The sequence below is a fragment of the Nematolebias whitei genome, chromosome 3, assembly GCF_014905685.2.
Source record: "Nematolebias whitei isolate Nwh7 chromosome 3, NemWhi1, whole genome shotgun sequence".
In the NCBI taxonomy this organism is placed as follows: Eukaryota; Metazoa; Chordata; class Actinopteri; order Cyprinodontiformes; family Rivulidae; genus Nematolebias; species Nematolebias whitei.
The window spans coordinates 22,035,192-22,049,990 of record NC_056500.1 but is presented as its reverse complement, the minus strand read 5'-3'; the positions used below and the strand labels follow the sequence as shown (position 1 = coordinate 22,049,990).

The following is a 14,799-nucleotide window of genomic DNA, read 5'->3' as shown; positions in this document are numbered from 1 at the left end:
ATATATGTGAATATAAATGCTGACATTTGTGGCTTCAATGGGACACATCGGTGAATGCTACCTTAGACATTGAGACACACTCGTTGCATGTTAGAAAATAAAACATTCATACCCTTTCATCCACTTTGGGATCTGTAAAGTGGGAACACTGAGGAAACAGAACCTGAGAGCTCAAAGTCGAGGCTCAGGTCAACAACTTGATAATATGTGGCGCCTGATCTGCTTCACGGAGTACTCATAACACACAGCTAAAAAGCGGTGTGGTCTATAGCTTCAGGCAGATCTAAATCTGCAACAAGTCTGCAGCCCTACAGTTTAACCCTGACCTGTCAGTCATGCTTGGCTTTCAGCTCAAGCTTATCACTAAACATATTGGATCGAATCACTCCTCTGTATCTATGACTCCGAAGTAATCTAACCCTGCAGTAACTCCAAGGAGTGTATAGTAAACATACAAATTAATTCACTCCCACAAATGCACATATTGTGTTGTAGCTAAACTATATTACATGCAGACTTAAAAGTGACCTCAAAGTTATAATATGTGTAAATGTTATTTATCACATTTCTCAAAATGTACCTTCATAGACTAGAACAGTAATAATTGAAGTAACTGAAAAAGTGAGTGTATGAGGAGACAGGTCTGTTTAGTTTCCCCAACATGGCGCTCAAAACCCATTAAGACTGAAGAGTAAGGGTACTGAAGGGACTGTTGATTGTTGTGTAGATTGCCACATACTGCCTCAACATCACAAAAAACAAACAAACAGTGCACCGATGTCCCCCACCTGAAGGAATTGAATAGTGAATGTTTGTAGTTTTCAAGATGAGTGTGTTTCTGGACTAGAATTGAACAGGGAACGCAAGTTTTCGGTGCGAGATATTCAACAGGGTAGGAGTTACACTGTGTAGATGTATATTTTTTAATTTATTTTAATTTTGCTTGTCAAAGGCAAGCAACGGATTGACAGAGTGACAGATCATATCAAGCGTAAGGATAGTTTATCCATCACCAGGCACAATTCAATGACCACCATAAATTAATGTTTGGCCATCCTATGGGCCACTCCAATCATTTGAGGAAACTATATGTTTAAGTAATATAAAACTAGAAAGCATAGTTTCTTCAAATGATTGGGGTGGACAGTTTACATATTCTTGGTTGTGTCTATCTTGGATTTTGATAGAGCAAACTCAATTGTTGAGTGACTTTTCTTAAACCTAGATGCAGCCATACACCAAAATGGAAGTCGGTACCTCACTTATTTTTCAAGTTATCCTGCTCACAATATGGAAGAACGGATGGATAGAGGGTATTTTCAAGGTCCCTCTTCGTTCTGTGATGGGGTACAAAAAACTAAGAGGAAATGCATTTTCTTTGATGGATTCCAAATAGGATTCGAATTACTCTGCTGAGCTTTAAAAAAAAAAAAAAAACTGTGAAAAGATTAAATTAAACCTAGCCTCAAAATGCCTACCGCCTGCTGCTGTTTAATTATCAGTTCAGAGCTTCAAAATCGTAACTGGCACCTCTTATCCTGCTTACACTTGATTTGAATGGCTTAAGCAGATGAACTCACCCTTGTTACTTTGTAACTAGCAGCACAAAGAAAATGCCAAATGGAGCTCAGATTCTTGTTTATGGCCAAATTACAAAGCCTGACTGTGAAAAGTAGACTATCTGGACCCGCACTCCACTAGTGGTAGGCTTGTATCTCCAGTCACTCCTTGCCTTCTGAAGGCTTTTTTGTTGTTGTATAAATACTAGTACTAGGCAGTTTACTAGATCATACAGGGCTGAGTGGTTAGAGCAGTTGTCCTCCAATTGGAGAGTTGGGGGTTTGATTCCACCAGAAGTCACATGATGAAGTGTCCCTGGGCAAGACACTGAACCCCTCATTGCCTTCGATGTGTGTTCCGTCGGTATATGAATGTGATAAAGCACCGATTATTCTTTGTATAAATCTAATAGTGTTGTATGAATTGATAAATGAGGACACAGATTGTACTATAAAGTGCTTTAAGTATCTTGATAAGATAGAAAAGTGCTACATAAGTGCAGTCTATTTACCATTTACCATCATGTTTCACTATTGCATGTGTTATTCAATGCTAAAAGCTGTTGATTACCTTTTTCCTAATCTAACAAGACAAACACATACTATTTGCTTGTTTGATCACTATCAGTACACTTTGGTGTAATGAATGCAAAAAGCTATGGAATACTGTAGAATATACTTGTTAACAGCTAAGAGGTGCTCCAGTAGATACAAGAGTGCAAAAGGAACCCAATATAAAGCTTCCAGTATACTGCCGTGTACGTCCGTTCACGCATAGGTACGAATGTACTGTACGCAGAGGGTTCAGACTTCGTACTCCAGCGTACACCATGAGCAGCTGCAGAGCAGCTTCACAGACAAGGGGCGTTTACCTTCGGGACAAATTGAGGTCGCCGATTGGTCATTTGCTGACGTCTACTGGATTGATTGACAGGTCAGAAAAAAGAAAAAAAAAATGAGCGCTGGCAGCCTCAGCCGCAGTGGTGTTCTGTGTTTATATGTTGTTAATAAAAAGATCTAAAAAAATTTTCAAAACAGGGAGCGCTGGCTCTACAGCCCACACATCAGACCAGCTCACCTGGAAATCTCCAGACCCTGCCGCAGCCACGCTGGACCTGAGTTTAATTTGCTTGTGACAAATTGCTTCATTTCTCACCATTTCAGTCAAGGCATCAACGGAGGAGGAAGAGATCACTGCCTCTTGGCAAAAAAACAAAAGAAAAGGCCAGATGAGATGAAGAAGGGGAATTTAATACATTGGTGTCACATACAAAACAGTCTGTCGCTGGGCAGTTTGTTGTGCGACACCGCGTAAGCGTATGCGGTCGTAAAAATTTGAGCTTTGCACGGATATGCCCTGGGGGGTACGCTCGTACCTCCGCATACGTACGTGCGTACCTCTGCGTATGGACGTACGCAGCAGTATACTGGGGGCTTAAGGTTTGTTGAAACACTATTGTTGCTGCATTTGCTTATTTTTGTAATCTCCTCGTCAGTTCAGCAGAAAATCGGTAACTAACACTGTATGCATCTAACTCTTAAAGTAGGCAATACAACAAAACTGTAAAATGACATGTGAAGTGTAAACAAAACATGTATTTGCACATGTACATGCTTACACACAGTCATACAACTGTAGGAATATATTAGAACTGAACATAACTTCATGCCTTGCAAGTAAGTTTTAAAAAGTTCTCCTACATCCTGGAGTTGTATTCAGGCGTGATGAACGTGAGCGCTGAAGAGCAGTCATGTAGAAAGAGAATGTTGTTACTGGAGTTATTAACAGGCTCCTGTGTTTCCCCCCTCTCAGCTGAGCTATTCAGAGCATAGCGTTCCTCATCTGCCACAAACACACGCAGACAGGCGAACACAGCAGACGGACACACCGTGCACTCCCCTCTATGTGTTGTGCAGTAATATGTTTTTTGCACCATTTACAACAAATTTAGTTTCCCTCAAAGTGAATTTCAAGCTTGGCTGCCTTTGGAGGGCAAGTAACTCTTTTTTTCATTAATTTTCATTATTTTCCTTCAAACAAATGATTTACTGTATAGCTCGCTCTGTGTTACTCTGCGCTCATGCTCCTTTTCATTCTCTTGTTTTCTCCAGTCTACCCCCCCCCCCCCCCTTGCTGAATTTGGGCCATGCAATGGAAAGCAATTACACTGTCAGAAAGGTGTATTCTGATTTATTAAAAGTCTTAAATGCTATCTATTTTGCTCCTCATTGTGTCCCCCTCGGGAGCTGAGTCCTGACACCCAAATGAGATGGAGTGAGCGCTTGTTGCTCAATGCCCCATCCTCAGAGTCATCTCAAAAGCCGGCAGAGTAAATTTCTATTGGCAGTGGAGGACAGAAAAAACGGGTGTAACACAGCTTTGAAGATGAAAATATATTTTACTCTGAAGCTCAAAAAGAAGAGGACATAAACAGACAAAGAGAGCAGAGGAGGAGATATGACTATCTTTTATAAAGGATTAGATGGAATAACAATACTCTTTTATTGAGTTTTATAAAGCAGGTTCTCAACTATCAGCCTACTAAAGAACGTCTCCTAAATGAACTGTATGCCCTGAGACACAAGCCATTTCAGAGATCTTTTCATCAGACTAATTCCTATTCATGCAAAAGCAGAGGAGACAAAAGAAGGTGAGAGAGGGAGGAAGCAGAGGGAGACCGCTAAGCTATTAAGGTGTGAATAAGTTCCAATTTCCAAAATAAATATTATCTCTGTCTGAGTAACCCAAAATGTGTGTGCTTTAGTGCCATTTCATAATAAGGATCAACGAGAGGTCAGCGCTGAAAGAACATCTGAAAACAAATTCATGAACCCTCACCTGTGATACTTTAATCTATTTATTGCTCATATTCTTTTCCACACTCAAAATCAAGCTGAGCTGTACAAACTGTAAAGTTAAACACATCACTGACACAGACGGTCGAACTGCACTCCTTTCCTTTCACAGTAGGCTACACATTAAAAGCCGTGCCCAATGCACTCCCCACTTCCTCACAGCCCTCACCACCTCTTCCTCATTACTGCGTTCTTGATCACCAGAGAGATGGGAGAGATGCAAGGATGGAGATGTGTAACAAAGCAGCTAGTATCCTGGGGGAACCATTAGTTGGAGATAAGATGCCATAAAGCACTATAACATGAGGACATAGATCATAAACCTGTTATATTCTGCTTCCTCTTGGATCACTTCCTTACCCAACTGGCGCAGGCCATAGGACAGACTGGGTATAAAGTCTTTTCTTGAAGATTCTTGTTGTAACAGATACTTCTATGAAGGTTGAAAATGACTGATATAACAAGGACCACTCATTAATGAAGGAAAATAGAAAAAAAATGAATACAGTTGCCAAGAAACATGAATTGATACAGCCATGACCTTTCCATCTTCAAATAATTTTCTTACAGTTCTGATGCTGCTGAGGTGCTGCAGGCATTGATTAACATATAACCAGAAGATAAAGTGTCTTTATTCCCAGATATGTGTTAGATGTGGAAAAATGCTAAACTTTGTCAGGCAGACAAAAAAATAATAATATAAGAGCAATGCAAAAATGATGAGAAAGAAAGGAGAAAAAATAAGTTATGAAAGGAGATGCAATGTTAACAGGAAGCAGGAGAAAACAAGATAAGAAAAATGTCAATGAAACTTTGAACAGAAAGCTAAAACATATTTTTATCTACTGATATTTGCATTTTTTAACTCTGATTTTTACATATGCCACAAAAAATAAAAATAAAAATAAATCATATTAAGAGTGAACCATGACTTTCAATAGTTTTAGCTTTTGGTGTCATCCTAAAACCAGTTTGGAATCAAAGTAACATTTTACAGATGCGACTTGACCCAAATAATGACTTTATCCTGGCACACATTTAATATCTCAAATATAATATAATTTATTTCATCCTGCACAACAAAATTTCCTTCAGACAAACCAAACCAGGACTTTTACTTGTAATGGATTATTTTCTCGGTAATTTTCCCACCATTATAATTTTGACAAGCTAACTAAGTTTTAAATCTATCGCATGGATACACTTCACAGCCTCACTTCATCCACACAATGAAATGCTTAATGGCTGTTCAGCTGTTGGCCTTTGAAGGAGGTAGTCAGTGGATGGAGAGCTCATTTTATTACAAACCCATCAGAGAGCCATTCATAGAAGAGCCTCAGAGTTGAGAACTCACATATCACAGTCAGCATTCAGAAAAATCTAGCATTAATTAGTTCTTATAATTTAAACTGCCACTTTGTCACAATAGGTGATGCTTTATTAGATGACCATGTATGATGTGTGCAAAAGCAATTACAATACTTGACGATAAATCGTCTAAGTGGAAAGGTCTCCCCTTTAAAACAACAGTAGTGGTATGATGCCCAGCCTGAAGCATGCTGGCTGTGCTTCTTGTGTCTCTGTTTGCCCACCCTGGCGTCTTCCGTGTGGCTGCTGACCTTCTTCTCTCTCCACGGTTGGAGTGGCTATTGATTGGATCTTGGCACACTGTGTACAAACACGGAGATAAGGAAAGAGAGAGGCAGGCGGGCAGGTTCAGCTGCAGTGTCCACTCCACTCCTGTTGCTCCAGTTCCAACCCCCCCCCCCCCCCCCCCCCCCCCAAAAAAAAGTTATTGGAGACTCCGCTCCCACTGAGCAGACACCCAGACACTGTAAATGAACTCTCACAGCACACAGGATTAGGTCTCAAATTCAATCACAACAGTGTAAGCAAAGTTAAATCGCTGCAGCTGACAGAGACCGCTGTGTTTCTTTAACACAGTTCAAGTGATCAATTTCAATCTTGCTCTGATTATGGGGATTTAAACAGAAAAAAGAGAGCTAAGTGGATGTGACATGTGTGCACGGTGATGCTCATATCAATAGTGTTGCTTGATGTGGCTTTATACACAAGCCAACTCCTTAGTCAGCCCGTGGGCCCGTTCACTCTCTCACAATGAGGCAGCTCTCTCATTTACACTTTCTCTCCATCTGGTTTACAGGCAGAGGCTGTGCTGTGTCAGAGGTGACTAATAGTGTCATAGCCCTGCCCTCCCCACTGGGGATAACAGAAGAAAAACCTCAAACTGCTGCCTCTGCAACTCCAGGGCACACTGCCTACTGGTGAGAGGAAACAGAAAAAAATGCTTTGTCAACAGACAAGCTGGGCAAATTAGATGCTTTCAATTCCAGATGGCCGGGAGACACTCGACACCCGTGAAGAAATAAGGAAATAGTTTGAAAGATGGAGGCAGTAGGGGTCATTTCAAAGACGCTTGTTAGTATTGTAGTAGGTCGAAAGTCTGTTGTCTCTTTCTTTGAACCTCCGTGGACATGGACGCCTCAGGAGGAGAAAGAAAAAGTGGTTTTCTCAGATACTGTCAGGATGGTCCACTAAAGGAAATGTTCAGACAGACAGGGACCAGAAGAGCAGACACAGGTCCATGAATCCAGCAGCGCAAGTGCAGAAAGAATCAAAAACATCCTCCTCTGGGAAATAAGATGGATTTTTCTGTTATTTTTCTTTTTGTCTTTGTGTGTGATGTGTATCCGTCTGAGGAGGAGAGTGTATGCCTTTTAAAGCTTCATGTGACAAAAAACGATATATATTACAGATATATTAACAAACACATCACTCTGATAAATAACCAACCAATCTTTATAGTTTCAAAATAGCTTTTGTGTGAAACATGATCATTTAAAGCACATTAGCCCTTAAGAAATGTCTATGTTCTCAATAATTATGACCTAGATGCTAGAAGATTATCAGATAAAGCCAAAAACAGAAGACCCAATTAATGAAGTGAGACAAAAAGATTTGACCTGTTTTTTATTTTTATTTTATTTTATTCATCAGTAAGTTTATTTTGGCTGTTCCCTTCTGTAGGGGCTCACCACAGGGTGGAAACTCGCATGAAAGATTTGGCAGTTTTTCGCTGGATGCCCTTCCTGACACAACCTGGATTTGAACCGGCAACTTGAGGATTGCAAGACCGCAGCATAGACCACTGAGCTACCGCAGCCTCTCACTCTGTTTTTTATTCATCGAGTGAGGAAAAGTGTGAATTAGTTACGGGCAAAATTGACTTATAATGAAATTATTAAATAGAGCATTTGAATCAGTAATAAAATAGTTAGGTGTGTGTGTACACTCAGATTTATTTACTGAACAGGGATCCATTAAAGTTTGATCCTCACGACACATACCTGTGGAAGTCCACCATAGAAAAGAACAAGAACACTGCTTTTCATAGGCAGTTGACAAAATAATATGTTGAAAATTCAGAAGGCTGCTGGAGGAATGTTTTGTGGATGGATGAGCTCAAGACAGGTTTGTTTTAATGATAAAAAAAAAAAAAAAAAAAAAAATTTTTCTAGAGTGGTGGTAGAATTATGGTTTGGGCCTGCTGTAATAGCTAGACCCATGTGGGAAGTTTTCTGTGACGATGGCAATTGGGCAAATACTATGTACGTGCACCCACTTCGAATGTTATCAGCCATTAAATAGCCGTTATCAATTGTTATCATCTCCATAGGTTGCGTTCATACTGTCCCTCCTGTACCTCCTAGAAGGTTTAAGGGTATGTTCTTATTGTTGATAATAGGGACAGGGTCGTTAAGGGTTAGGGATCAGGGGTCAGGGGTTTAAGTTCAAAAATACTTTATTAATCCCAAAGGGAAATTATGTTGTTGTTGTAACTCGTTATACTCATTTCATTAAAAGATGTTATAGATGCTGATGGCTGTAGGCAGGAAGGATCTCTTGTAAAGGTCCATCCCACAGTAGATCCTAAGAAACTGGCTGCAGATGCCGTCCGATCTGTCCACCCAGACTCGGCTGGCCTCTCGATTCCCCCGGGCTGTAGGACCGTCCGAATGCCGGGCAGAAATCCTCCCAGAGCAATGGTCACTCCTCCCAGCAGTCTGCTGAGCTCCTCGTCACTGCGGACAGCCAACTGTAGGTGCTGAGGGACGATCCTGTCCTTCTTTGTTTAATTGCGCCGCTCAAGGTGGCTGCATATTGGAGCAGCTCTGTTACTTTCATTCTGAGATTTTGCTTTTGGAAACTTTAATTCCTGGTTTTCTGGATGTAAATCATATTTTTTAGATTATTGTTTCCTCTGGTATCAGATGATGTGCAGCCGGAAGGATTTTTACTGAAACTTTTTAAGTTTTGGACATTTGTTATGATGCGTAACCATGGCAACAAGGCTGTTTTCTACAACAACAGCAGCTGATTAACATCTCAAAAGCTCAAATATCTCAACTATGGCCCCAACTCTCAAATGAGTTGAAAAGGATGTTATGTGGACGCATTCTCATCTACTTGCCAGCTGTGCTCGAGTGCCTGACCACCGAGATCCTGGAACTAGCAGGAAACACGGCTCACGACAGCGGAAGGACAGGATCGTCCCTCAGCACCTACAGTTGGCTGTCCACACCTATGAGGAGCTCGGCAGACTGCTGGGAGGAGTGGCCATCGCTCTGGGAGGAGTTCTGCCCAGCATTCAGGCAGTCCAACAGTCCAGGGGAACCGAGAGGTCAGCCGAGTCTGGGTGGATGGATCGGATGGCATCTACAGCCAGTTTCTTAGGATCCACTGTGGGATGGATCTTTACAAGAGATTCTTCCTGTCTACAGCCATCAGCATCTATAACATCTCTTAATGAAATGAGGATAACGAGTTATAACAACAAAATAATTTCCCTTTGGGATTAATAAAGTATTTTTGAATTTTTTGAATTGAATTCCGCTGTCATGAGCCGTGTTTCCTGCTAGTTCCAGGATCTCAGTGGTCAGGCACTCGAGCACAACTGGCAGGTAGATGAGAATGCGTCCACAGAACATCCTTTTCAACTCATTTGAGATTTGGGGCTGTAGCTGAGATATTATTTGAGCTTTTGAGATGTTAATCAGCTGCTGTTGGTTGTAGAAAACTGCCTTGTTTCCATGGTTACGCATCATAACAAATGTCTTAAACTAAAAAAGTTTCAGTAAAAATCCTTCCAGCTGCACAGCATTTGATACCAGAGGAAATAATCATCCAAAAAATGTGATTTACATCCAGAAAAAGAGGAATTAAAGTTTCCAAAAGCAAAATTTCAGAATGAAAGTAACAGAGCTGCTCCAACATGCAGCCACCTTGAGCGGCGCAATTCTAGAACAAGTTTAAGGTCAGTGCTCTAAAGTGTAAAGTTAGGTTTAGGAAAAGGGTTAAATAAAGCTAACAAAAAAAAAAATGCTTCCGGTTTTAGATGCGGGTGAAGCTGCATATTATCTGTGATAAGAACGTACCTTTAAACCTACTAGGAGGTACAGGAGGGACTGTCTGAAGGCAACCTATGGGGATGATAACAAGTACTAACGACCATTTAATGGGCTGATAACATTCAAAGCCACTGGCATGGAACTAGATAAACTAACAATATTATCACTTGGAGTCTCAACAAATTACCTGTAAAATTCAGTTAGATTTAACTAAAATAACTTAAATATACTGTCCCAATGCTTGTAGTGTAGATTCTGTGATTTGTTATTGTAAATATACTGTAAAGCTGTAAACCAACACAAGAATATTATGTTTTCTTTAATAACCCTTTCTTCACTTACATTCTCTTTTGATAAGAAAAAAAAACCAGAACATGATGAGATTTCAAATGATGAACAGTAAATAAAAAGAACACAGGAGAAGCGGAAAGTATCAGGAGAGTAGAAGGCTTGCCACTAATTGTTACATAATAGAGTTGGTTCCCTGAATACTGTAGGTGAATTTCCCTCTAACTGTCTTATGTATCAAGCAGGGAGAAACGACATGAACATAATAAAGGGAATCTGAAAATTAAATCCTCCCAACTTGCCCTGTTAATTCATCTCAATGCTGTTACATCTCTCTCAAATCTTTGCTTCTCTGATTTTCTCAAAGTAACTTCTAATGCAAATCATCGCACAAAATACATACAGTAACTCAGTGTCATTTACACATTAAATCCCAAACACTCTGCTTTAAGTGAATCTTGATTTGAGTATAAAAATACTTCTCTCACAAATCTGTAGACACTATCTCACTAAAAGTAGAAAAAGAGATACAGTTCAAATAAAAAAAAAATGCTTCTTTCAAAGTATCTGAACCTAATAATGCAGGACAGATAGATTTTATGTAGAGGAATACATTACAGAAAATAAATTAGGCAGCAAGAAAGAAGCATGCCAGTGCAAATGGCTCGAGATCTTCTTTCCATCCTTATGAGATAACTGTACCCATTAGAAGGTTAAAGCTATTCTGGTGTCCTAGCCGTACTCGGCCGTTTCCAAAGACTCTGCCTCGGAAATTATGGCAATCTGTCTTTAAACTTTGATGCAGTCAGAAAGCTCCCTTTATCCATTCTCATCATTTTCCCTCTGACCTGTGTGTGTGTATGTGTGTGTAGTTGCATACACACATAAAAAAGAGGAAAGAAATGGTAACAGCAAGAGAGGGAGCAGATGGAAAGAGATATGAGCGGGTGGGGCTAAGCTGTCTGCGACCAAGGCCCAGAGAACATAAAAAGAAAAATTTGGTCATAAAACCTCTCTATGACTATGAATACTAATACTGACTCTGTGAACCAAACCAAGCGAGGCTGTCCTCTCTGTTCCCCTTTGTCTTACTGAGAGAAATGATGTAGCTTAAAAAGAAAGTGAAAACAGCTAGCCACACTGGCTGCATTGCACATTGCTGCGATGTAAATCTTGCATTATGTTATACACAAAACAGCAGTGCACTGATTGAGAAGGAAGATTGATAATCGACAACAGAGAGATGCATAAACCCTTCATTTGCTGATTTTTCTAGCATGAACTCATTGTGTATTTTACTGCAAAAACCCATGGCAGTAAACAAACCAAATTTTCTTTATTCTGACAAACACTAAAACTACACATCTATATCTTGTTTATTTGCTACAAATAAAATCCCAAAGACTTGTTAACTTTCATTTTACAGCATGATTTCAAATGACAGTTTTTTTTCCCATTTAGAAATAAAACACAAGTTGCTTCAATATGGCAAAATAAATTGTAAAAATGTGATTTTATTCATTATTAGCCTAATCTAAGACAACATTTAAAACCATTTATTGCATAAAAAGAGTGAAGCATACTGTATCCATAATATATTTTTGTATAAATGTTTATGATTTTTCTTTTTGAAATTGGCACTTTATTGTAAAAAAAACATATCAAACATATCAAGGAGTTCAAGTATCTCTGGGTCTTGTTCACGAATGAGGGAAAAATGGAGCGTGAGCTCGATAGGCAGATAGGTGCAGCGTCAGCAGGAAGCGGGCATCTGTCATGCTGAAGAGAGAGCTGAGTCAAAAGGTGAAGCTCTCAATTTACCGGTCGATCTACGTTCCTACCCTCATCTATGGTCGTGAGCTTTGGGTTGTGACCGAAAGAACGAGATCACGGATTCAGGCGGCCGAAATGAGTTTTCTCCGCAGGGTGTCTGGGCTCTCCCTTAGAGACAGGGTGAGAAGCTTGTCATCCGGGAGGGACTCAGAGTAGAGCCGCTGCTTCTCCACGTCGAGAGGAGCCAGTTGAGGTGGCTCGGGCATCTGGTTAGGATGCCTCCTGGACGCCTCCATGGTGAGGTGTTCCTGGCACGTCCCACCGGGAGGAGACCCAGAGGAAGACCCAGGACACACTGGAGGGATTATGTTTCTCGGCTGGCCTGGGAACACCTTGGGATTCCCCCGGAGGAGCTGGCCCAAGTGGCTGGGGAGAGGGAAGTCTGGGCCTCCCTACATAAGCTGCTACCCCCGCGGCCCGACCCCAGATAAGCGGAAGACAATGGATGGATATATATATATATATATATATATATATATATATATATATATATATATATATATATATATATCTACTATCTAATGTATATAAAAATGTAAAAATGCCACTAAGCTGGGTGTGCTATGGTTGTACCAACCAAAGAGAAAAAGGAAAACGTCTCATTTCACAAGTAAGCAGATTTAATCTTATTTACTTCAATGTGAATGTGATCTGAACATAGTTGCAGTTAATAATTTAACTGTTTAAAATTAGCCTATAAAGCTGATGTAATCACTGTTAATTATTGAACTGCCTAGTAAGATATTTGTTTCTGTGGCATATATTGTGGGATTTCTAGGTTTGCCTATCATAATCACTTTCCCTACAGCTGACATTGACCCAGTCAAGCCACCATTCCACACCTGATCCTGTCAACTACCCTTCACATGTACTTAAGGACTTGGCAGTGATTCGTCCAATGTTGGAACATTAAGGTACCTTATGGTGAATTAATCGACAGCCTGTAAACATATCTCTACCTAAGAAAACTAACCTTGTAAATTTGTTCCTTGTGTTTTCAAGCCTTGCTCTTCTGTGACCTGCCAAGTTCTCTCTGCCTCCTGTGATCTAACCAGTCAACATCTCTTTTCCTGCAAATCAAATATAAGCCTGGATCAACTTCATACGCTCTCTCCAACGCTACTTTCCTCAAACAAGCTACCACTCCTAGGAACCACTGGATCTCTTATCTCACCACCTGCAAAACACACAAATTACACTAAGTCTTCCACAACTAAGAAAGATTAAAAATCATTGATCCTCAAATCCTGCCAATACTCACCTCTATATTGTTTCCTTTTCAGCAACAATTCTCTTCTTCACTTGTAAATATAAACATTTACCTTTTCTACATTTGAGTCTTTTCAACAGTCTGTGGGTCCTTACTACCAAACATCATGTTATATATTGTTATAGAGTAGAGAGCACTATGCTGTATCATGATACAATTTAGCACACATATTTACACAGTGTAAAATATTATTATATATTAGACTATTTTTAGGTTTCTATTACACAAACCTGACCGACGGAGAAAATGGTTAGCCAATACCAGTACGCATGTTTCATTCTTCAAAGTATCACCGGGTATGGAGTAAACATTTCCTAATATAGACTATGTAACAGGTAAATAATAATAAATATATGTTATTCCAATACTGTTACGCAATTCCCTCTATATGTCATTTCTGTGTTGTGTACTAACTCAGTTTTTCTTAGTAAAATGTTAAAATACACCACAATATATGAAATTATGGGGTTTTTATTATTCCATACTTAAATACAATTATATTACACTACACACACACACACACACACACACACACATTACATGCTCTCTTTGCAAGAATTCTGAAAATGTATTCTTTAAGTCTAGGTATGCACTAGACACTGATCATTGCAATCTGCTGCAACTAGTAGAACTTATACACAATTTCCATGTTAAAAAGTTAATTTGCAAATTCATTAAATAGTTAAATTCATAAAGTCTAAATTAGATCAAATGTCTGTTATTGACTGACTTCGGATATAGTTTAAATCATTACTTATAAGTGTTATATTTTTCTTAAACATCATCTAGTTGTTTACATGACTGTTGAATGAAATTAACATTAATCATCAATTCTATTAATTTATTGTACAGAGATTACAAATAATTTGACACAGATCCAGTTGGGCTTGCTGTTATTCAAATAGTTACTTTGTCAACTGTAAGCTTTTGCACACCTTGTATGACATCTTTGCTCCCCCGTGATGTCACAGATGCAAGCAGTAGGCGGGCTAGGGAGAGCGCTCTCTAGTTGTCTTATTTAACTCTGACCACTACCCTTTTTTTAAACTGTGCCATTGGCCACTTCATAGCATGGGTTCAAATTTTCTTAGCAAATTATGGATTTTATGGTCAAGTACTCCTTACAAGTACCTGTACTTTCATGGTATCTCCCATGAAGCTTTCCCTGACAATCGTTGGAGGACAGAAGAAAAAGTCATAATCTCTCAAGCATTTCTAATGAGTTTTTCTCCTACAATTATTTGATAAGAACAGACAAGACTGGAGGCTGCATGTATGATACACTAGCTCCTACTGCTGAGGTGAGAGCCATGCTGATTACCCCCCCCCCCCCCCCACACACACACACACACGGCGCTATACAGTCTGTCATCTCACAGTGTAATAATTCTAATATTACCATGAGAGGCTGAAGTTATGACCAGCAGGCACATCTAAGTTACCAATCTGGGTCTTTTTAATCTGAATCCACACCCACAATACACCTTTCCATCTTTAATCATCACCACACACATAATCATACATACATACATACATACATACATACATACATACATACATACAT

The 14,799-nt window shown here is 39.7% G+C and overlaps 1 protein-coding gene across 1 annotated transcript in view; it reads right to left on the bottom strand.

Moving 5' to 3' along the window:
• agbl4 (AGBL carboxypeptidase 4) overlaps positions 1–14,799 on the bottom strand; it is a 396,952-nt gene that overhangs the window by 164,858 nt on the left and 217,295 nt on the right. The gene's annotated exons all lie outside the window — the stretch shown is intronic.